This window comes from Neoarius graeffei, chromosome 2, assembly GCF_027579695.1.
Source record: "Neoarius graeffei isolate fNeoGra1 chromosome 2, fNeoGra1.pri, whole genome shotgun sequence".
Classification (NCBI taxonomy): Eukaryota; Metazoa; Chordata; class Actinopteri; order Siluriformes; family Ariidae; genus Neoarius; species Neoarius graeffei.
Genome location: NC_083570.1, coordinates 106,531,011 through 106,556,456, shown reverse-complemented (window position 1 = coordinate 106,556,456; position 25,446 = coordinate 106,531,011). Strand labels below are relative to the sequence as shown.

At 42.1% G+C, this 25,446-nt stretch overlaps 1 pseudogene; it reads left to right on the top strand.

The window, feature by feature from the left end:
- The window catches only part of LOC132870645 (zinc finger protein 585B-like), a 119,034-nt pseudogene that overhangs the window by 38,157 nt on the left and 55,431 nt on the right, over positions 1 to 25,446 (top strand).

Genomic DNA, 25,446 nt, shown 5'->3' with positions numbered 1-25,446 from the left:
ATCTTCCAACTGCCGTTCTCCGGTGTCGCTGTGTACACTCTATCGCCCTCTATCGAATACTTCAACTTTGTGTGGACACGAGGGACGGTGCCTCTGGACTGGCAGACTGGGGTGGTACAGAGGGAGACCAGAGGGTGTTCTCCAACTTTTTTTGGGGGGGGGATCACGCTCCTCAGCCTCCCTGGGAAGGTCTATGGCAGGGCACTGGAAAGGAGGACCTGAGGAGGGGACAGAAAAGGCTGAGGTTGCTGGTACCAGTTCAGTCCAATGTTTTAGCAGATTTATATTGTAAAGTTGTGTGAGGGCTCTCTTTACCTGGCTGCTGCAGGTGATAGTTCATAGATGCTTATTTAGCTTGTTAGAGATATACAGTTAGGTCCATATATATTTGGACACTGACACAAATTTTGTTTTTTTACCTGTTTACTGAAACATATTCAGGTTATAGTTATATAATGGACATGGACATAAAGTCCAGACTTTCAGCTTTCATTTGAGGGTATCCACATTAAAATTGGATGAAGGGTTTAGGAGTTTCAGCTCCTTAACATGTGCCACCCTGTTTTTAAAGGGACCAAAAGTAATTGGACAATTGACTCAGGCTATTTCATGGGCAGGTGTGGGGAAATTCCTTCATTATATCATTCTCAATTAAGCAGATTAAAGGCCTGGAGTTGATTTGAGTTGTGGTGCTTGCATTTGGAAGATTTTGCTGTGAAGAAAACATGCGGTCAAAGGAGCTCTCAATGCAGGTGAAACAAGCCATCCTTAAGCTGCGAAAACAGAAAAAACCCATCCGAGAAATTGCTACAATATTAGGAGTGGCAAAATCTACAGTTTGGTACATCCTGAGCAAGCAAGAAAGCACTGGTGAACTCATCAATGCAAAAAGACCTGGACACTCACAGAAGACAACAGTGGTGGGTAATCGCAGAATAATTTCCATGGTGAAGAGAAACCCCTTCACAACAGCCAACCAAGTGAACAACACTCTCCAGGAGGTAGGCCTATCAATATCCAAATCTACCATAAAGAGAAGACTGCATGAAAGTAAATACAGAGGGTTCACTGCACGGTGCAAGCCACTCATAAGCCTCAAGAATAAAAAGGCTAGATTGGACTTTGCTAAAAAACATCCTAAAAAAGCCAGCACAGTTCTGGAAGAACATTCTTTGGACAGATGAAACCAAGATCAACCTCTACCAGAATGATGGAAAGAAAAAAGTATGGCGAAGGCGTGGTACAGCTCATGATCCAAAGCATACCACCACATCATCTGTAAAACACGGCGGAGGCAGTGTGATGGCTTGGGCATGCATGGCTGCCAGTGGCACTGGGTCACTAGTGTTTATTGATGATGTGACACAGGACAGAAGCAGCCGGATGAATTCTGAGGTATTCAGAGACATACTGTGTGCTCAAATGCAGCCAAACTGATTGGTCGGCGTTTCATAATACAGATGGACAATGACCCAAAACGTAAAGCCAAAGCAACCCAGGAGTTTATTAAAGCAAAGAAGTGGAATATTCTTGAATGGCCAAGTCAGTCACCTGATCTCAACCCAATTGAGCATGCATTTCACTTGTTAAAGACTAAACTTCAGACAGAAAGGCCCACAAACAAACAGCAACTGAAAACCACTGCAGTAAAGGCCTGGCAGAGCATTAAAAAGGAGGAAACACAGCGTCTGGTGATGTCCATGAGTTCAAGACTTCAGGCAGTCATTGCCAACAAAGGGTTTTCAACCAAGTATTAGAAATGAACATTTTATTTACAATTATTTAATTTGTCCAATTACTTTTGAGCCCCTGAAATAAAAGGGATTGTGTTTAAAAAAATTAAAGCTGAAAGTCTGAACTTCAACTGCATCTGAATTGTTTTGTTCACAATTCATTGTGGTAATGTACAGAACCAAAATTAGAAAAATGTTGCCTCTGTCCAAATATTTATGGACCTAAATGTATGTCTCACCAGGGATCCAACACTATTGGTGCAGCTTCCCACCGGTACTCGTTGGATTTTCTGCCATACGTTTATTTTGTCAATGAGTACCAGTGTGTCCAAACTAAGAGGTATAACATAATCTACCAAAGGTGTGTAATTTTGTCCAAATTACCTTGGAGCAACACTTATCAACCTTGCAGATCTTGATGACATGGGAAGAGCAGTGATTCATTTTGCTCCTAATGACTGAGTCAAACTGACTCACCACATATTAAATCAGTGAGTCAAAAATTTCCAAAGTGAGTCAAAATTACAATACACACTTTGAAAACAAAAAACACAATAGTTATCACTGTTCACACTTAAATCATTTAATTCCAACATGTGAACAATTGTGTGAGCTATTCATCTAAGCAAACAATAACAATTTTCAGAATAAAAAAAGAAAAAAGTATGGAATTAAACAGAATAGTTATTATGGCTGTTTTGACTAGAATTCAAATAAAACATAAAAAAAAAAAGTGTCAATATCTTTGGCACTTGACTTTTGTGACATCCGACAAGATTAACTTTTTCACAATTAATAATGACATTTATCATGTTTATGGTTTAGCTACTGTAACATTTCTTCACTAAGAAAATTCTTCTTTGCTTGTTTTTTTTCAAGTGATCCAGACTCATCTCAATCATGTCTGACTTAGTAAGGATGCTTGTTTTTATGTTCATCAAGTCTCATCTCTCTCTCTCTCTCTCTCTCTCTCATTATCTCTAGCCGCTTTATCCTTCTACAGGGTCGCAGGCAAGCTGGAGCCTATCCCAGCTGACTACGGGCGAAAGGCGGGGTACACCCTGGACAAGTCGCCAGGTCATCACAGGGCTGACACATAGACACAGACAACCATTCACACTCACATTCACACCTACGCTCAATTTAGAGTCACCAATTAACCTAACCTGCATGTCTTTGGACTGTGGGGGAAACCGGAGCACCCGGAGGAAACCCACGCAGACACGGGGAGAACATGCAAACTCCACACAGAAAGGCCCTCGCCGGCCACGGGGCTCGAACCCGGACCTTCTTGCTGTGAGGCGACAGCGCTAACCACTACACCACTGTGCCGCCTCATCAAGTGATGTTGCTTTTCAATGGTTAGTCTGTTTCTGCCTTTAGTGAGAATCTGGTTCTGCACTGAGAAGCCCCTTTCCCAGCCAGCAGTATGCACTGCAGAGGTTAAGGCAAAGAAATGCTTTGGCAAACATAAATTTTATCGATTAGTACGAGAGAGCTATTTTCACTTGCTTCAAATCGAGGCTGGAAAGGATTTGCATATGCCAAAGCTTTCCAGCCAATGAAATTGCCGACACGTTGCTGACGGAATTAAACGAAGCTAAATATAGGCCCGCCAAGTAAAAAAGACTATAGTAGTCGATAAATGAAGCATTATAACAACAGTTCAGTCATGTTGAACGAGAAAAATATAGCGTCGTTAGGACCTTGCCACTCGGAACAACCTCGAGCTACATCCCTTCGCTCTATATCCTGAATGAAGAGAAGTAACTCGAGGATGTTCCGAGTGCGACCTTGCGTCAAAAATACGCACCACAAGCAAAACATCTGCGTCGTTTATTTTAAAATTGTGTAAAATACGCATGACGCAGGGCAAAATGAATCACTGGAAGAGTGGGGACTAATGAACGGCAATTATTCAGCCACTTTCTAAATATATCCAATTCTCATTTTCCTCTTATCTCAGTATAAAGTGTGTTTAAAATGAAACATGTTAATTACAAATGAGATTAAATATATTGCAAAATGCAACTGAAATTGTGCACTTGGTAAGACTAGTCACAATTTTTATCAACAGTCCTGAATATTTTGATGGCACGAACAGATTCCTGGAGTATATTCAGAGAAAATATTCTAACTCCTCAGGAGTTTCCAAATTAAATGGGTGTAGTTAATTCTTCTTTTGATGTCGCATTCAAAACATGTAGTCTTATAATAGTTTGGCATGTCATTCTTGCTTTATTGAAATCCTTGAATGGCTGAATATGAAACTAAATTTACCACAGTTCTTTCAATTTTCTTTTTTGTGGTCTAAGTTTGTTTTATGTATGTTGTATGTAATTTTAACATAGTGTAATATTAAGCTTTCAGGAAAGTAAAAATGATAAAATGCTAAATTAATTCAATGAGAATAGCCGTAGTGGATGTGGCCAGATATTTTAATGAGCAGATTTAACTGGCAGCCTTCTTTCGAAGTCTGGATAACTCTGTCAGATCAGAAAATGATGCATGATGTTAGCTGAGAGGATACAATCTGAAATATGTCAGTAGCTCAACATGGATAGTATGCCGCAATGTCTCATTGAAGGAATAAGAAGAATGATGTGGAGCAAATTATTATTGTTATTCGCGATCCCAGAAGCGGTGACACAACGTGGGATTGCTTGATTTACAAATGGGGTCATGGGAAAAATTCACAATCTTCTCTTTTTTTTTTTTTCATTGGGTTATTCCAAAAAAAGTCCAAAATAATCTACATTTAACATTTATTAACAGCATATAATCTGATGTGGCTGCCAAAAACAAAACATAATATTGATGTGGGGCTTGGCAGAAAGGAAAGAGAGAGAGGTGGTGCTGTGGAAAATTGTGTGAAACTAGAGATGCAAGTATGGAAACATGAAAAGTTCTTGGTTACTTTGGTTTCCACTGACTTGACTACTGGCAATTTTTAACTTGATAATATTTATTTGATTGATTGATTGCAGAAACCATGAACCTTTTTATAGAGTTCAGTTTGGGAAATAAGGAATTTTAAGCAGACTGTCACAGGACAGAGAAGTCTGAAATGTCCGTCAGGTCCAAATTTCAGCCTGTCCGAATGATGGGCCAAAGACCTGGAACAATGCGGCCACGGGTCTGGGGCCTGCCTTAGGGCCCCAGAAGCTGAAGGGCTTTAGATGCCTGGACATGACTTCTCAGGTATTTCCAGGCACATTCTTGTACAAGGGGCGGCACGGTGGTGTAGTGGTTAGCGCTGTCGCCTCACAGCAAGAAGGTCCTGGGTTCGAGCCCTGGGGCCGGCGAGGGCCTTTCTGTGCGGAGTTTGCATGTTCTCCCCGTGTCCACGTGGGTTTCCTCTGGGTGCTCCGGTTTCCCCCACAGTCCAAAGACATGCAGGTTATAGGTTAACTGGTGACTCTAAATTGACCGTAGGTGTGAATGGTTGTCTGTGTCTATGTGTCAGCCCTGTGATGACCTGGCGACTTGTCCAGGGTGTACCCCGCCTTTCGCCCGTAGTCAGCTGGGATAGGCTCCAGCTTGCCTGCGACCCTGTAGAAGGATAAAGCGGCTAGAGATAATGAGATGAGATGAGATTCTTGTACAACCCCGATTCCAAAAAAGTTGGGACAAAGTACAAATTGTAAATAAAAACGGAATGCAATAATTTACAAATTTCAAGAACTGATATTGTATTCAGAATAGAACATAGACAACATATCAAATGTCGAAAGTGAGACATTTGAAATTTCATGCCAAATATTGGCTCATTTGAAATTTCATGACAGCAACACATCTCAAAAAAGTTGGGACAGGGGCAATAAGAGGCTGGAAAAGTTAAAGGTACAAAAAAGGAACAGCTGGAGGACCAAATTGCAACTCATTAGGTCAATTGGCAATAGGTCATTAACATGACTGGGTATAAAAAGAGCATCTTGGAGTGGCAGCGGCTCTCAGAAGTAAAGATGGGAAGAGGATCACCAATCCCCCTAATTCTGCACCAACAAATAGTGGAGCAATATCAGAAAGGAGTTCGACAGTGTAAAATTGCAAAGAGTTTGAACATATCATCATCTACAGTGCATAATATCATCAAAAGATTCAGAGAATCTGGAAGAATCTCTGTGCGTAAGGGTCAAGGCCGGAAAACCATACTGGGTGCCCGTGATCTTCGGGCCCTTAGACGGCACTGCATCACATACAGGCATGCTTCTGTATTGGAAATCACAAAATGGGCTCAGGAATATTTCCAGAGAACATTATCTGTGAACACAATTCACCGTGCCATCCGCCGTTGCCAGCTAAAACTCTATAGTTCAAAGAAGCAGCCGCATCTAAACATGATCCAGAAGCGCAGACGTCTTCTCTGGGCCAAGGCTCATTTAAAATGGACTGTGGCAAAGTGGAAAACTGTTCTGTGGTCAGACGAATCAAAATTTGAAGTTCTTTATGGAAATCAGGGACGCTGTGCCATTCGGACTAAAGAGGAGAAGGACGACCCAAGTTGTTATCAGCGCTCAGTTCAGAAGCAGTGGTCGAGTTGTAAAATCAAACCAGGGGGGATGGTGAAATTTTTAGTCACGTGTCGACCCATCAGTCGGTCCGTCAGTGAACCTGAGTAAGCTATCAATAGCTGGCTAGACTCGAAACTAACATTTATTATGATAGCTGTGTTGTTATCCGCCGCCCACAAATTAGGCTACATATCGGTAACTTTACAGCATGATAGTGGGCTCACAGAAAGTGTGACTGATATTTGTAACTTTTGACTTACCTCCTGAAATGTTTTTTCTTGCGATCTTAAATCCGAACTTGCTTAGGTCTTGCTGTCCACTCCACTTGGCCATGATGCTGCAATCTTCTGCTGTCACTGACGCCGAATGAAATAAAAATAATGGAACCCCAACTGAATGTCACCTCCTCAAACGCTTGGCTTGCGCGTGCCCTCTCTCGTGGTAGCTTATTGTATGCTCAGTTTCAGCAAAGCTACGTGGAATGGCATTTCTAATTCCAATGTTAAATAGAACTAATGTCCACATTTATTGATAAAATTGCTCAAGGGAAGGGAGGGGGGATGCCCGTTTTAGAGGGGGGATGATTTTGACCATTTTTTATTCCAGGGGGGATCCCCCCCATCCCCCCTCAACTCGAGTACAGTTCAGAAGCCTGCATCTCTGATGGTATGGGGTTGCATTAGTGCGTGTGGCATGGGCAGCTTACACATCTGGAAAGACACCATCAATGCTGAAAGGTATATCCAGGTTCTAGAGCAACATATGCTCCCATCCAGACGACGTCTCTTTCAGGGAAGACCTTGCATTTTCCAACATGACAATGCCAAACCACATACTGCATCAATTACAGCATCATGGCTGCGTAGAAGAAGGGTCCGGGTACTGAACTGGCCAGCCTGCAGTCCAGATCTTTCACCCATAGAAAACATTTGGCGCATCATAAAACGGAAGATACGACAAAAAAGACCTAAGACAGTTGAGCAACTAGAATCCTACATTAGACAAGAATGGGTTAACATTCCTATCCCTAAACTTGAGCAACTTGTCTCCTCAGTCCCCAGACGTTTACAGACTGTTGTAAAGAGAAAAGGGGATGTCTCACAGTGGGAAACATGGCCTTGTCCCAGCTTTTTTGAGATGTGTTGTTGTCATGAAATTTAAAATCACCTAATTTTTCTCTTTAAATGATACATTTTCTCAGTTTAAACATTTGATATGTCATCTATGTTCTATTCTGAATAAAATATGGAATTTTGAAACTTCCACATCATTGCATTCCATTTTTATTTACAATATGTACTTTGTCCCAACTTTTTTGGAATCGGGGTTGTACTGTTCAAAGGCCAAATTACACTTGACATTCGTTGCTAATTACACTGCAGATTGAATATAATTTACAAGAAAATGTCAGAAGATTCAAGAAAAACATGCTTAAAGTTCTACCCAAGAAAACAGTAGCACACATAGGTCAGTTCCCTGACTAGAAAAAAATATGAGGGGCAAGGATGTTCCAGTTGGTTACAACTTACTGGTCCTCATACTGTATATAGGTACGATAATAATGTTCATGAAACATTTGTCAACGATTACTTTTTTTTTTTTAAATATACTATGTTTATAACGAGTCTATAAGAAATTTAATAATGAACAATGCAACTATTTTTACATAATAGAGTTAAAATTTGGAGTATGAGATTCCAAGTGACTTTGTAACAAAATGACTGACTTTTAAAATGACTCAAAACTAGACATGGTAGTATTTGGATTTCAGACTAAAATCCGCTGGACTAGAATTTAGAAAATAGAAGAAAATAAAAACTCTAAAATATAAATCTACATCCTCTAAAGCATACGACTATGATGGTCATTCTTATTATGAATGGGGGAAAAAATGCACATAATATTAATAACCACTGATTGACACTTAACATAATGCTGTACTACAAAGTTTCATGCAAACTGAACTCTTAATCAGCTGACTGGATCAATCAGATACTGTCAACCCGAAAACACTAGTTCAAATGTATCGTGCAATGAAAACAACAGTGAATACTGAGCGTATTTTTATTGTCTTATTTAGTGTGCCACTCGTGGAGAGGGAGGTACCTGTCAATTTTGGTGGGGCTTGGACCTTTTGTGGCTGAGTTATGAATTGTTAAAGCAGATATGCAGAGCCTTTATTTTTAAATACATTTCTGAGTGGATCGTATCTCCATCCTTGACTCTTGTATGCTGCATAAATGGGAATAAAAAATATATTTTTGAGAGTTAAAATCGACCGCAAAGTTGGCATTGGAGCCGCCCCGCTGATCCAGCCAGCCCTGAGCGCGTGACGTCACAGCGGTAACCGGTTTTAAGGCCGAGGCCTTTTACAGCTATAGACCAAAGTTATATCAATAAAAATTTATGGTGAAAGTAAGAAATCCCGTTACCGACTCGCTCAACTAAGACTGATTTGACTTCACTGATTGTGGGTTGACTCTCATTAAAACAGGATGGGTGTTATAACTTATGCAACATACATGTACATGCATACATTTTCACTGATAAAATGTAAAAGGCTCATTAAATAATCAGATGAACTGAGACAATCACATTCTGAAGCAAATTAAATAATCTTATACTGGTAACTTAAACACACAACACAAGTTACATGTATTAATCTAAATGCAGGGAAACAACGTGGTGTTTTTTTTTTTTAATCCAAATGAGAGTTGGAGCTTACCCGTCTGTGTTCTCGCTTCTTGTGGCCGATTGTTTTGAAACAATCTGACTTTCAGTTGTTCATTCAGTTCTCCGTTCATTCACTTCTTCCACGTAAGGACGAGATGGCAGCAGTATCCGGTTTAGAAATAAGACAGCTGTTACACTCCTTCACTATTTTATCCATACGGAGTACTCCGCCATTACTGCTCGGCTCAGACAATTACTAAAATGGGACGGAACGGGATGTCACCGTTTTTAGCAGCAACCATGGAGAGGTCACTGCCCGAGCGATATATGTCATGTCCCGTTCCGTCCCGGGTTTTAGCAACAACCCTCGGCTCACTCCGGGAGGACTGGTGCAACTGAACTTTGCTTTTTAAAATAAATAAATAAATAAATACTTGTAGTTTTTCTTTAATTGTTGGTACTGCACCCTCTTTCAGTACAGGCTTATAGCCAATGTTCCTCAACAGATCAGAGGTCTCTTACAAGTCTTCAGTAAAATGTGCATAGCAGAGGAGAGACCACTTTATAGGTGCCCAATGTGCCTGTGAACTACTCGTAAAACGCGTTCAAATCTTTGCATTTTGAACATTCTTGGACCATGAATGCAATGTAAATCCACCTTCTGTCGTGTTGCTGGCGGGTGCAGCAACACATCTATGTGGCATGGCAACAAATTAGCTCAAAATGGAGGCTCGGAGTTGCAGTCAGCTCTGTGTTTTAGTATAGCGGAAATGGCGATGAGAACGATAGACTTCCTGCTGTGATGTTACGGACATCAAGGTCATTCACTCGGACTGCTACCTATGGACCCTTTTCAGTCATGTGACCTTCGTAAACGCGACCGCCATTTTGGACATGTAGTGGACTTCGGCTCGAATCAGTTTGAATGCGAGGAAGGCGACAAACGAAAAACATAAAAGAAAAAGGAGCGAGATGCAGAAAACACCTTCACTATCCAGCGACGTAGGGCATTTACAGGGCGAGCAGAGGGAGAGGTATTTGCAAAAATTGAGGTTAGCAGGCTTAGAGAACGACGTTTACCTGCTTCCACCAGGATTGTTCACTGACGTACGGAAGTACACGAAGCCCTCGTCTTTACCTGACTTCGGCCCACATGATCTGTATACCTATGTCGTTAAAAACCCATCGCCATACACATACACGCCAACGTCCGAGGTTCCGGAGCGCGCTCCGGCTGAGGTTCCGGAGGGCGCTCCGGCTTGCTCCAGGAGTGCTCCGGCCGTGGTTACGGAGCGGGTTACGGAGCGCGCTCCGGCTTGCTCCGGAGCAAGCCGGCACGCGCTGCTTAATTTGAGGGGAACCTCGGCCGGAGCACTCCGGGAGCAAGCCGGCGCGCGCTGCTTAATTTGAGGGAGAGCAAGCCGGCGCGCGCTGCTTAATTTGAGGGAGAGCAAGCCGGCGCGCGCTGCTTAATTTGAGGGAGAGCAAGCCGGCGCGCGCTCCGGAACCTCGGACGTTGGCTCCGGCAGCTATTTACACTGGATCCGGTGTAAATAGCTGCCGGATCATAATTACAGTAAACTAGTAAATACAGTAAAGGAAAAACTTGAGACTGAAAGGTTTTAACAGCCATCCAAATGACTGAACGTAAACATTGCGACAGTAACATACTAGCTACTTGCTGACATTAGCTAGTCAACAATAGCTACTACAGAAGAACAAAGAGGTTACAATGGGTTATTTTAGCCTATTTGGTTACACACTCGCCGCCACAGAATGTTAACAGCAATGTAATGCCTTTTCTGGCTAATTTTATTTGTCTTACCTCCAACAAAGTGGTCACTACACAAGCGTTGGTATGCCAAGGGCTGCCAATCTTTCCTGTTAATGGCCGCTATCCATCTTCTCCATCAGGATCCGATAAAATGATAACCCTTGCCTTGTTTGTTGATGGTTACTACATCCAGGTGCACAACAATATAGTGGCATGATGGAAGTCTTGCTGAAAGTAAAAACTTTCTTTGCTGCCGTTCCTCAATGTTGGCTGTGGTAAACTACTGGTAGTACACGTCCAAAATGGCGGCGGCGTTTGTCGTGACGTCACGTGAAAAGGGTCCATATGAATCACTTTAATCGTAAAAATTACTATATTAGATTTATTGTTAATGCTTAACTATTCCTGTGCCATTCTTGAGGTCTCAAGGCATTTATAAACGAAAGTGAGGCCATGGCTCTGTGTATATGCTTTAAATCCTTGCACATGCAAGCTGGGGCTCATGCTAAAGTTTTCCACGAGCCATACTTGCTCCTGGCATCTGATTGGGCAGAGCCTGAGCTCACTCAAAAGGTCTCGGGGAGAGGGATGTGCCTGTAAAGTTTGGTGGGGCTAGGACGATCGGTGGCAGAGTTATGAATCTTTAAAGGCTGACTTGAGCCATGGCTCATATTAAAGTTTTCGGTGAGCAGCATCATGTGATGGTTTTGGGGGTGAATAACGGGCCAAGGTGTGGTTATACTGGGCCATTCTTGGGCTTGTTCAGAATTGCTTAAGGAGAGGGATTTACCTGTAAAGTTTAGCGGGGCTGAGACTTTGGGTGGCTGAGTTATGAATTTTTAAATTCGGGCCCACAGGGGTCCCCATTTCACAGGCCGTGTTACGACATAATGTAGATGCCCAGTGTAACATTTGGAAGAAAATTAGAAATAAATTAGATCCATATCTTTACAATTTTTTCATGGGCCGTCCGGTTTGATGCTTTTGAAATGCAGACGGACACATTTGAATTATTATTATTATTTTATTTATTTTTTTAATCAGCCATCCGGTCCGATGATTTTGAAATACAAGCAGACAAAAGCGAAAATTACCGGGAAATGTCTGCCAATCCGGCCTTATTTCCCACACTGGATTTTCACATGAAGCATTCAGTGAGTGTGGGTTTTATGTCTGTATGTGTTCAGCGGAATATGGTTTTCTTTTTCAATTATTACAGTATCTTACTTGCTTGTATTATGTGGTGATTTATGAAAGGCCCTGGTCATAACTGAGCCTCTCTTAAATTTTTTTCTTTTCCTCCCCCAGAATTTCACCCTTTAGACGCCTTATAATGGAATCAACAGAGGTCAGTGCTCTTTTTTTTTTTTAAATAAATAACCAAAATGATGGAATATTATTACTAACTAGTAGACACATGGGCTGTGTGCATTTTCGCTCTGTTCCGTGATTTTCATTTGTGACCTTCTGCATGCCCTGTAGGATCTCACTGCCTCATTACATTCAGTAGCAAGATGTATTTTTAGTACTGGCCCCTAGAATAGGTGAGGGACACCCAGGCACCTGCAAAAAGCTTGAGTGTATAGTTCCTCCTGCCTAAAGGTAGCACAAAGCATCCATTAAACGCTGATGCATGGAACCCGGCATTGCACCATGCATTGCAATATTATTTGGCAGCACTTGGGGAAACTTTTGCAATCTATGAGGCAAATTGCAGTACAAACATTTGAAACGGACTAGACTCTTTTATATTCTTAGATATGTGTATTTTTGTGAAATAATTCAGGGTTGGGCAAACCACTGGGCTATTTGTCTTTTGTGCATCGTTTACTGCAGCTTATAGCTTAAACATTTTGCCAGTTGCCTAGTGATGATTGTAAGTTGCAAACACTACTACATCAAAACCTTCAGTAGGATTATGGTGCCACAGTTGTCCCTGCTGCTGAAATTCGTATATGCATTCATTTCATTTACTCTGTATTAATTAAGCTGACTAGCTGGCCATATGCTATTACATTTAGCTATCGCTGTTTTAACCTAGTCAGTATGGTTCCTGTGCAATGGAACAAGGGCTGCAAATTGGATCTTACACTTGCCCAGCGGGCTAGCTAATTAATTTATCATTTGACCACCCCAGTAATTATTGTTCTTTGATCATTTAGCTTTGTGAGGATATAAAGAGAGAGACTTGCACTACTTCAGATGGTGGGACATCAAGCTTTGTGGAATTAGTCATCCTTGTGGATCAACAGAAGCCTGTAAAAAAGGAAGAACCTGAAGATGAAGCCTATCCCTGTAAGACAACATTAGAGTCGTGTGTGTGTGTGTGTCATAAGATCTTTTAGCCTAATAATGCTTAAAGGGGAACTGAAGTCATTTTTAAACTTGCTTTACTTCTTAATTAACATGTTATTCAATTACGTTTCCGGTTTTAATAACCTTATATCATGACTCGTATTGGCAACTAACTGCAATTAAATATTATACTTATCGGCCTATTCGGTTTTTAGCCATGTTGAATTTAGTTCATTTGGTCCACAGCAGGCGTCACTTATCCGCACGATCTTCACGAGACTTGCGCGAGACTTTGAAACGTGAAGTGTCAGCCAGATGTCAGTGCTGCCATTTTGAAAACTGTTTTCCAAATGAAATACTGTACAAAACCGAGTTTAAATGACGATTACTGCCTACATTTTTCAAACTTTCCTGATTGCTATCAAAACAAGCAAAACTTCTGGCTTGATTACGTCAGCATTCGAAAGAGGGCGCGCGCGTCTTTTGACAACGTTGGCAGATGTTGGTCACTTTGATGTCCACTGTACGTTTTACTTCCGTCCTATGATGTCTTGCACAGGTCTCAACGAGTCTCATTTATGGCCATTGCTTTGACATATGGACTGATTATATTACATAGCATATTTCAAACACTCAGAACTTGCTACAGCAGTGACAAAATAGCTATATAATGCATTCCTATATTTAATAAAATGAGAATTTTGATAATAAAAAATTTGCTTTCAGTTCTCCTTTAACTTGTGACTGTCCCACTGACTTTTTTTTTTTTTTAAATTGAATTTGTGGACATTTAGGTAATGATGCATCAAGCCTTGTGGGAGGTGTCATGACTGTTGACCAGCAGACTGGAGGAGTCCATAGAAAACCTATAAAAGAAGAAGATCCTGCAGATGACGAGTTTCTCTGTAAGACGTCGTTGTTGGTTGATGTTCAAGTATCCTAAATTGCTAAACTATGGCTTGGTGACATCTGAAAAATAACTATATATTATTTTAGATATTATACCAGAACAGTTCATTCTGGTCCAGTAATTTGACTGGACAAGCAGTGTTCCATGAGTCCTGATATTTAGTAGAACAGCACTGGTACGTTTCATGAATCGTATCAGTTCCTTTGTGTGCGTTTTCTACATAAAATTACAATTCTAGTGATAGTTCCACTGAAACTGTTACTCCACTTACTATTAATCAGTCTGTATGATGCTAGGGACATGACTAGACATTTTGGGGGAAGAGGGTGAGCCATCACTGAGACAGCTAAGGGCATGCTTCCCTCTTATGGATAAAAATGAACATCAGACTGTCTTTGACGTTACTTTTCGAGTAAAGAGGATAAAGCCCTACTGTAGATCTCATCGTAATTTTTATTGAGCTTGCATCTACTGATATAAATGCTATCCATCAGCTTACAGCAGTCACAGAACGAAGGCTTTATGATCAAGAATATCTCCTTTCTGATGAAAGTTACTGGTCCTAAGAATGTTATTCATTTACACAGCCAAAAAATTTGTTCAATCTCAATTGGTTTAATCAGAAAGAGTGTAACTTATTAGGTGTCACAAAAATGACATTTTCAAAGCAAGACTTGTCAGCAGAAATCTTCAAGATCCTTTTAAATTGTTCATAAAATATTAATTAAATGACCAAAAAAGTCTCAATCGAAAGCTAGAAACTAACTTATTTATTTATTTAACCAACCATGACCCTCCATCAGACCTTCTCCATTCGGCCTGCTGTCAGTCTCCCTTTCATCTCTCTCCCACTATTTGCTTGCTGCTATTACAATAATGAGATAATCAAAGTCCACACATGACTGTAGGTAGTCTCTCGAGGACGTGGATGACTACTCGTTGTGCTGTCATTTGTGTGATTGCGTGTAGCTCCGAAGTCCGAAAGCCGCAGCACAAATGCGACTAGGCACAGGGCAGTGAACACCCATCTGTGGCGCAGGATTCGTGGCTGCTTGGTGACGGCACTCGCATGCAGCAACTAAACGTTGGCGACGTCCGTCTTCAAAATTGGAGATTGCGTTTCTGGTCAAGGCGCGCCATCTGGTCCGGTCTGAGGCAGCATCCTCAAGTTGATTGGGCAAGAGGTCAGCCCACTTGCAGTACGTCTTGAGGTTGTCTTTGTATCTTTTCTTTGGGCGACCTTGATTTTGACTGCCAGACGATAGCTCCCCATAAAATATTTGCCTAGGGATTCTTGAACCGTCCATGCAGATTACATGGCCAGCCCAGCATAGCTGGGCCTGGAGCAGCTTTGCCTTGATGCTTGTGGTATTTGCTCTGTCAAGAACAGCAGTGTTGGAGATCTTATCTTGCCAGCGAATCTGCATAACCTGTCGAAGGGACCACGTGTGGAATTGTTCCAGCTGTTTGTGTCTGCGGTAGACAGTCCAGGTTTTGCAACTGTACAAGAGCAAGGGTAGTACTACCACAATGTACACCTTCAACTTTGTTGATGTGTGGATATCTTTGTGCTACAAAATTCTGGAACGGAGTCTCCCCATTGCCTGACTGGCTTTCTGGATTTGGGCTGTGATTTCCTTGTTGAGGGAGCAGTCAATGGAAATTGTGCTCCCAAGATACAGTACATGAAGGCATCTTTGTTCCTCAGTTGAGTGCCATCAGTGGTGATGCATGGTGGCTGTGGGGTACTATTGAAGGAAGGTTGGAAAAGAATGTCAGTCTTCTCAAGGCTGATTGTCAGGCCAAATAGTTTGGATGCCTCTGAGAATTTATTGACGATAGTTTGAAGATGGTTCTCTTGGTGGGCCATCAGGGCACAATCATCAGTGAACAAAGCTTCCGCGATGAGTTTCTCCAGGGTCTTTCTTTTCACTTTGAGACGGCAAAGATTATACAGTGAATCGTCCAGTTGGTATCCGACATAAATCCCGAGGTTGAGGTCTTTGACAGTGTACAGCAGAACTTGAGCGAAGAACAGGTTGAACAGGACCAGTGCAAGGATGCAGCCCTGTTTCACACCATTAATGTTGAAGCTTGCTGATGGCTACTTCAGTAGACGGGATACTTCTCCCATCATGGAACAGCTGGATGAATTTCGTGAACTTCATCAAACAGCCCAGCTTCCTAAGGACGACACACAGTGCCTCTCTGTTGACTGTGTCGAAGGCTTTTGTCAGGTCAATGAAAACCGAGTAAAGATTCATATTCTGCTCTAGGCATTTCTCTTGGACCTGTCTGATGGTGAAGATCATGTCAACAGTGGATCAGTTAGTGCGGAAACCGCACTGTGACTCTGGGAGGTTGTGTTCAAAGATCGTCAGTCAGCCTATTCAGGATGATGCTTGCAAGGATCTTGCCAGCTACTGTGAAAGCAGTGCGATGCCCCTGTAATTCCCGCATTCAGCTCATGAGCCTTTGTTTTTATACAGGGTGATAATTTAGTATCTATGAAATCAGAAGTAATTTCTTCTTATTCCCAGATACATGTTAGAACTTTGTGAAAAGCCTGTGACTCCCCATTTAAAATCTTGTGCAGTTCGGCAAGAATTCCATCTCATCCCAGTGCCTTGCTGCAGTTCATCTGGTTGATTGCTTTCTTGGTCTCCCTGAAAGAAGGAGATTCATCCAGTTCTTCAAGGGTTGGCTGTTGGACAATCTGTTCGAGTGCCAATTGTGCTACCAATGACGGGCGGTAAAGTGACTGGATGAAGTGCTCTTTCCATTGGTTATTGATGCCTTCTTTGTCCTTTATCAGGGTAGCTCCATTTGCTGAAAGCAAAGGAGCTATACCAGATTTAGAAGGGCTGAATACCGATTTGATGGTGTTGAACTGTTTTGTATTGTTAGTATCAGCAGTGTTGTACTACCTCTGCTTTCTTTCCCCACCACTGGTCCTTCATCCTCCTGATCTCACGTTGAGCCTGGGCCTTGAGGGATTTGAAACTTTCCTTCTTCTGTGTGGAACCTTGGTCATTATGCCATTCAATGAATGCCTTGTTCTTTCTGGAGAGAAGGTCCTCGATGGCACAGTTGTTTTCATCAAATCAGTCTTGGTGAGCGTCCAAGCACTGACTTTGCTGCCTTCATCACCATCTCTTTGAATTGGTTCCACCTTTTGAGTTGGACCTCCAGTCAAAGGTTCAGTAGCATGCCGCTCATTCTCAAGAGTGTATTGAAGTTTCTGGACAATGCACAGTTTTTGCAGTTTGGCGATGTTTTAAGGTAGTGCGAGTAGTTTTGGGACATTTTGGAAAAGGGCAGGCAATGTATAAGTTGAGGGTGCTGTGAACTAGCCTATGGTCTGTCCAGCACTCAGCTCCTCTCTTTGCTCGTGTGATGCAAACATCCTGTGCATCCCTCAATGACGTAGTCAATCAGATGCCACTGTCTGGATCTGGGGTACTTGTTGGCTTGTCTGAAGACAGTGTTCTTAATTATGCGCTCAAATTCAGTTAATTTGCTTAGCAATAGGAGGCCATTGCTGTTCATTTTTCCTACTCCATTTTTGCCGAGGACGCCCTTCCACCGATTGTGGTCATAGCCAGTGCAGGTGTTAAAATCTCCCATCAAGATAAGCTTGTCATTGTCTGGAACTGAGCATAGAACGGAAGTGAGGTCAGCATAAAAACGCTCAATCGTCTCCTCTGAGCTGGTCAGGGTTGGGGCATATGCATTGATGATTGTGGCATGCCGCTTGTTGTTCAGTGGTAAGCATAACTTCATCAGCCGCTCATTGATCCCAGTGGGCAAGTAGGGGAGATGTTTCAGCAGATTTGATGGCAAACCCAACTCCATGAATTCTGTTCTCATTCTCAGCCATTGCCTTCCAAAAGAAAGTGTATCCACCAGAGAGCTCACTAAGGGAACCCTCATCAGTGAGTCTGGTCTCACTCAGGGCTGTGAGGTCAATATTCTGGCGTGCCAACTCTTTCGCAACGAGCACAGTTCTTCTCTGAGGTCTTGACGCGTCGTCTCTGTCCATAAGTGTGCAGATATTCCATGTACCAAGTTGAAGTTTGACTTTTCTTTGGTATTCTTTTTGGCTGCATATGTGGATGATCAGCCAACCACGGTGAGCTGGCCTGATGTTTGAAGGGTAGACAATTTTTAGGCCACCTTTTCTAGGCCCTTCCCTATGCAAGGTGTTATCCTGAAGAGGGCTGCTCAGTCATCCTGGATGCTGCCGGACTCCTCCACTGCCCTGGTACAGAGAAGAACGACCACTAGTCCAAGAACCGCCTGCGTGCAGGATTGTAACTATAGCTTCCAGTGGTCACCTCCACCTGTTGCTTTGCCACTCCCCCATCGCTGCAGGACTTGGAGTGTACACAATGAAACCTGTGCATGAGTGCTTTTATAGTGGGAAGGCCTTTGCACATAGACAGACCCGCTCTCTTGGCCTCGGAAGCCTGAGTCCAGAGGCACAAAGGATCGTTATGTCTGGAGGCTTTGTCGACTGCAGTGGATGGCCATGTAGTCTGTTGTGCTCCATCACATCCTGTGTACTCCACAGTGCTTTGCTGCATCACCTTCACAACCGTTGAATCACGAGGATTTCCTCCGCCCGATCCGCTGAGACAGACTTCATATGCTGGGATGGATGAGCAGATCCCGGACTCACTGAGCGTTTGAGACCCATCAGCTTCCCTCATCTGGTTTAGCCGGCCAGTTGAAGCCAGTGCCCAGGTGTGGTTGCTGTCACATGCATATAGCTGTGGCAAGTCACAGGTGAGAGCTTGGTGTCAGGTGGGGACCAAAGACGGACAGACTACTTCCAGACGATGGGAGTAGCACAACGTGTCTCCCAGAGGTGCTACCCCTCCCTGAACACCCCATACACCCCATGACATAAATCATTAAATTCTATATATTCGATTGAACTCGCAAAATTTTCTCACCAGACCGGCCTTTCACAGAGTTGCTGGCGCAGAATTATTTTCATTATATACATCTAATAATCAAGAAAATTAAAGATTTATGACTTCAAAAGACAACCATTATCCCACACAACTTGTTTGTTACACACTTCTCTTGTTAGGTAGCAAGGTAATTTTTCTTATCAGTAGGCTAATAAACCACAAATGAGTTGATTTTCAATATTTATTAGGCTATCTCTTACAACTTATCAATATGCTGAGTACGAATTTTAACTTACTATTGCAGCTTATCCATATCACATTAACAGTGATAAAATGGTAAGCGTTGTTACTTTATAATGTGTGTGGCACAGAAATTAAAAAAGGCTTCCAATTCACTGAGGTGGGTGGGTTAAAGTTCAACCAAAATATGCCTAGTGACGCCCATGTGTGTCGCATAGCAACACACAAAAATTAAATTAATCCAGCTGTGGCTTCTTTGGGAACTGTTTTCGTTGTCAGAATGAAAACAAAATATTCAGCCATATTTTGTCTAGAATGTTATTTTATATTAATTTCTGGTTTATAAAAATGTTGTATAATGCAGTTTCACATTCCTAATCATGCTGTTGTACTGAATATCAGCATGGCTATGATTACCTGCAGGTGATTCCTATTTTTTTTTGCCTCGTGTTTCACCCAAATTTTAAAACATAATTTATAAACAACTCCAGAAATCCACAGTCATGTTACACAATCTAGCTAACCACGCAGGGTGCCATATTTCACTTTTTTTTTTTAAACAACTTATTTTGGAAATACCAAACTTAAGCAGAAACTAGAACTATAATGTATAAGAAAAGGAACTATAAAATTTTCTCTCTCTTTTTCCTAATTTTAGTCAAGTTAAAATCAAAACCATTTAATTATCGAATGATTTGGGTCTGTATTCTGGGTTAACTCAATGCCTCATAAATAAATATCTCCGAATATTGAGAACTGGTAGTTTTGTTATGTAGGAAAAGTACATGTATAAGTAGAATGTGGTGTTTTTTTTTTTTTTTTTGGGGGGGGGGGGGGGGGGATTGGCTTATTTTGTTAAATGTACACATCTGATTGTTCATCAAGGAGCAAAATCAGTGTTAATTAGTACAGAATGTCTTTGACACTGCCCATATCTGCATAAATTAACCTGTTGCTCACCCCTATTCCTAAACCATGTACACTTTACAACAGACAGCAGGCAAAAGATAGCTTAGACTAGGAAGTCTGTAAAATAGCATACGACTGCTATTATCATTTTTATTTTTCCCCTTGGTTACTGATAGCAGCAGGATTTTAAATGTGTGTGGCCTTCTGTTTATTGCGCAAAGAAACAGGATACTGTCAGAGGGACAAAAGGCAATTGAAGGAGTATATCAATTTGTCAAGGATGACAATTATATGCATGTGTGATAGTACTGTTTAACCCAATTATTAGGTGTGGAAGCACTTAATCCAAGTCTGTGAAACAGTCTAATGTCCCCATGTAAATAACAGCATATCTGTCAGCCTGTCATAAACACATTGAAGAAGTTCGTTGTCACACCCAGTGTTTGTTTCCATGAGGTAGTAATACTAGTTGTGATGTCTCACTGGTATTCACATCCAAGTGCAAAACACTCAAACATTTGGAAATGCTTAAAGGCATAGTATGTGATTTTGGAGAAACCAGCAATGGCTAGAAAAATCCCACCCCTCCCTATAGCTCTCTGTCCAAATCACATGAAGGTGCACTTGCCTGCTGAATGAAGAGTCCATGAGAGAGAGGGAGTGGGAGTCAGTGTGTGGAGTAGTTGTCGTATCCAGCAAACAACATCCATCCATTATCTGTAACCACTTATCCTGTGCAGGGTCCCGGGCAAGCTGGAGCCTGGCCCAGCTGACTATGGGCAAGAGGCGGGGTACACCCTGGACAAGTCGCCAAATCATCGCAGGACTGATACATATAGAAACAATTCACACTCACTCACACCTACGGTCAATTTAGAGCCACCAATTAACCTAACTTGTGTGTCTTTGGACTGTGGGGGGAAACCCATGCATACACTGGGAAAACATGCAAACTCCATACAGAAAGGCCCCCATTGGCCACTGTGCTCTAACCCAGAATGTTCTTGCTGTGAGGTGAACATGCTAACCACTACACCACAGTGCCACCCCTCAACTAACAAAATTCCCCCCAAAAAAACAAAACGAACCAGAAAACTCAGCACCATTGAAAAGCCATACTAGTGTTTACTCTGGTTTGACCTCTTGTCTTCACATGCTAATTGGAAGGTTCTACTTCCTACATGAAGTTAGAATTATTATAATGTCAGGGTTAGATCTTAAGGTTTTTCTGCACTAGCCAGCCGGGCTAGGGGCTTGCAAATTGCACTAGCCCGCAGAGTGTTGCACTAGCCCGCTATTTTAAGGCCAATTCCTGTGACAATTGAAAGAATTTTAAATACTAAACAATGAACAAGTTGAAACAACAGAAGCTCCCAATTCAGTGTAACAAAACCAGTACTTTATTCAATCCATTATGGTTCTCATATGTGACTTTGTGTTTCAAACCATAATTGTCACTTTGAAGTATAAAAGAGGTAGTCATTGCTTACAGTTAAGTAGACTAGTACATGTAGTAATCTCGCAAAATGGACTAGAACTGAAATCATTCAGTTGCCTTAGACTGGAAAAAAACATAGCAAATTCTTATTTAGGCAAATTAGGCACTCATCATGGTACACAGTTACAACCTGTGTCAATGAACTGTGACAGTAATGTTCAGCAACAATGCATTACACCATGTACAATAAATAGAATGAGCTAAAAGATTTTGTATCAGATTTTGCGTGATTCAAGATGGCCACACCCATGTCAAGTTATTGCACTAGCCAACACGGGCTAGTAGCAGAGATTTTGCACTAGCCCGTGGCTATCTGCACTAGCCACGGGCTAGCGGGCTAGTGTTAAGATCTAACCCTGAATGTCAAGTTCAAGTGCTTTGTTGTTGGAGTAAAAAGAAAATTAATGGACATAAGATTCCTTCTCTCTAATTTTCTTTGAGAAATCCTATGCAGGGAGGGAGGTAGATTTTCAAGAAATATAACAATGCTTCTGGGGGGGGGGACACCTACTCTAACTCTTGTTGCATACTAAAAATGTCTTTATTTGGAATTTAATTTGTTGCATTTTCCCCTTCCAGACTGTGAGGACTGCAAATCCTACTTCACCAACAAGTGTGAAGTTCATGGTCCAGCCCTTTTCATTTCTGATACCCCCATTCCCATGGGAACTACTGACCGAGCCATACAAACCCTTCCGCCTGGTCTAGAGGTTAAAAAGTCTGCCATTCCTGATGCAGGCCTTGGAGTGTTCAATAAGGGGGAGACAATTACACTTGGTGCACACTTTGGGCCATGCGAGGGAGACCTGGTTGATAGAGAGGAAGCAATGAATAGTGGCTACTCTTGGGTGGTGAGTTACTTTCTTGATACTCTAACATTAACATTATGAAATTAGTAAACATCATGATGTAAGGCTTTCAGCCTGTTAGACTTAAAAGGTACAATTGTGCAAATAATCTGGAAATAATGAAGAACATGATAAACATATGTAGGTACTATGCATTGACAGATACGGGGCACACCACGGCATACAGGTGAGTCCTGGCCACCACAGACCCTAAAACATCCTCAGCATAATCCTGCTGATGTTGAAGACCTCAGCCTTCTTAGAAAGTAGAGGCAGCTTTGGCCTTTCTTGTATATGGCCTCTGTATTCTTAGTCCAGTCTATTGTCAGGATGTACCCCCAGGTACTTATAGTCCTCCACAATGTCTACACTGGCCCCGTGGATGGAAACAAGGGTCACTGGTGCCTTGTTCCTGTTCATGTCCACCACCAGTTCTTTAGTCTTTGCCACATTGAGCTGTGGATGGTTCCGCTCACACCATATAATAAAATTTTCCACAACCACCCTTGACTCAGCTTCATTGTTCTTACTGATGCGTTCAACGATAGCAGAGTCATCAGAGTACTTCTGAAGATGGCAGGATTCCGTCTGATCGTTGAAGTCTGTGGTGTAGAGGGGGAGCAGGAAGGGAGAGAGGACTGTCCCCTGTGGTGCCCCAGTATTGCTGACCACCTTATCCGACAAAGTGTACATACTATGTAAGCGTGCATACTGTGGCCTGCTGGTCAGGTAATTGATGATCCAGGACATAAAGGGGGCCTCCGCCTTCATTGCTGTCAGCTTCTCACCAAGACACACTTGCTATATGGTGTTGAAAGCACTGGAGAAGTCAAAGAACATTACCCTCACAGTGCTCACCAGTTTGTCCAGGTGGGAGTAGGCATGGTCTAGCAGGTAGATTATGGTGTCCTCAACTCCTGAGTTGGGGCTGGTAGGCAAACAGGAGAGGGTCTAAGAATGGTCTGACCATGGGTTTCCACATCACAGGGACTTTCTGAAGTCTGAGGCTCATGTTGAAGACCTGATGCAGTATTCCATATAGCTGGGGGGGGGGCACAGGATTTGAGCACCCTGGGGCTGACACCATCAGGGCCAGTAGACTTGCATGAGTGGAGACGCTTCACCTGTCTTCTCATCATGAAGGTTTCGGGTGGGGAGGAGTGGTGGTGTCAGTTTGTCCAGGATAGTTGTTCCAGGAGACAATGAGGGGAGGAGGGGAGGTTAATGCCATCACTTGACAATGGTGAATCATTAGGAAGTCGAGGGAGGGGTAGAGGTATTTGAATGGTGAAACCAAATTCAGATGATTTGTGCTTTGTGATATTGTGCATTATCATGCTGGAAGTACCCATGAGAAGACTGGTAAATTGTGGCCATGAAAGGATGCACATGGTTGGCAACAATATTCAAATAGCCTGTGGCATTCAAGCGAGGATGATTAGTTTCTTTGGGCCCATTAATACCATTCATTTGCCAAAAAAAATTCCCAAAACCATTAAACCACCTCCACCAGCCTGGGCTGTTGACACAAGGCAGGTGGGGTTCATGGATTGATGCTGTTGGTGCCAAATTCTGACTCTACCATCTGTATGCCTCAGCAGAAATCAAGATTCATCAGACTAGGCTAGACTTTAAGTCTTCAGTTGTACAGTTTGGTGAGTCTGTGCTCACTTCACCCTCAGCTTTCTGTTCTTGGCTGACAGAAGTGTGGCCCATCTGCCAATTTGTGACATGTTGTGCATTCTGAGATGCTTTTCTGCTCGCCACAACTGTATAGCATGGTTATCTGAGTTACTGTAGCCTTTCTGTCAGCTTGATCCAGTCTGTCTATTCTCCATTGACTTCTCTCATTAACAATGCATTTCCATTTTCAGAACGGCTGTTCATTGGATGCTCTTTCTTGCATAGTCTCCTTTGTCATATTTTGTGCTTCATAACGTGCCAAATGTTTTCAGTGGGAGACAGGTCTGGATTGCAGGCAGGCCAGTTTAGCCCCCAGACTCTTACTATGGAGCCATGCCATTATAATGCGTGTATTACAGGTGTACTATCATGCACCTCTATACCATCACAGATGCTGGCTTTTGAACTGTGCACTGATGACGAGCCGGATGGTCCGTCTCCTCTTTAGCCTGGAGGACGTGGTGTTCATGATTTTTAAAAAGAAGTTCTACTTCTGATTCGTCAGACCTCGGGACAATTTTCCACTTTGCCTCAGTCCATCGTAAAGGAGTTCGGATCCAGAGAAGGTTTCTGGATATTGTTTATATCTGGTTTTAACTTGTATTTGTGGATGCAGTAATGAACTGTTTTCACAGACGATGGTTCAAGTTTAAGTAACTTTATTTATACCCAAAGGTAAACTTGTTTTGCAGTGAAGTGAGTCAGCTTTCTCTTCCACACACGCCAAACAACACTTAAAACATCTAACATAAAACCCATAAAACGCAGCATGATAAACATATAACACACAAAAAAAAATAAGTGACATAAAACAACATAAAAACATACACATAAAACCCCACATGAAGCTAAGACTTATTAAAAAGGCTTATGGCAGCAGGGACAAAACTGTTTTTATAACATGAATGGTTTTCTGAAGTGTTCCTGAACCCATCCAGTGATGATCCCCCCCCACCCCCCCACACACATGTCTGCTTTTAATGCAGTGTCGCCTGAAGATCATAGGCATCCGATGTAAGTTTTCAGCCTTGTCTCTTGCATACAGAGAGTTCGGCAGATTCTCTGAATTTTTTTTTAATGATACCCAAATTCTTTTCAATTTTATATTGAGGAACGTTATTCTTAAATTGTTGCACTGTTTGGCCATGTAGTCTTATACAGAGCGGTGAACCCCTCTCCATCTTTTCTTGTGAGAGGCTCAGCCTCTCTGGAATGCTATCTTTTATTTATTTTTTAAATAATCATTTCACAAATTTTCCAGTCTTTTGTTGCCCCAACTTTCTTGAAACATGTTGCTGGTACTAAATTCAAAATGAGCATATATTTTTCAAACTAAAATAAGATTTCTCAATTTCAACATTGGATATGTTGTATTTTCAACGAAACATAATTCCATAATTTTCCATATATTTGCAAATCATTGCATTCTGTTTTTATTTACATAGCTTCC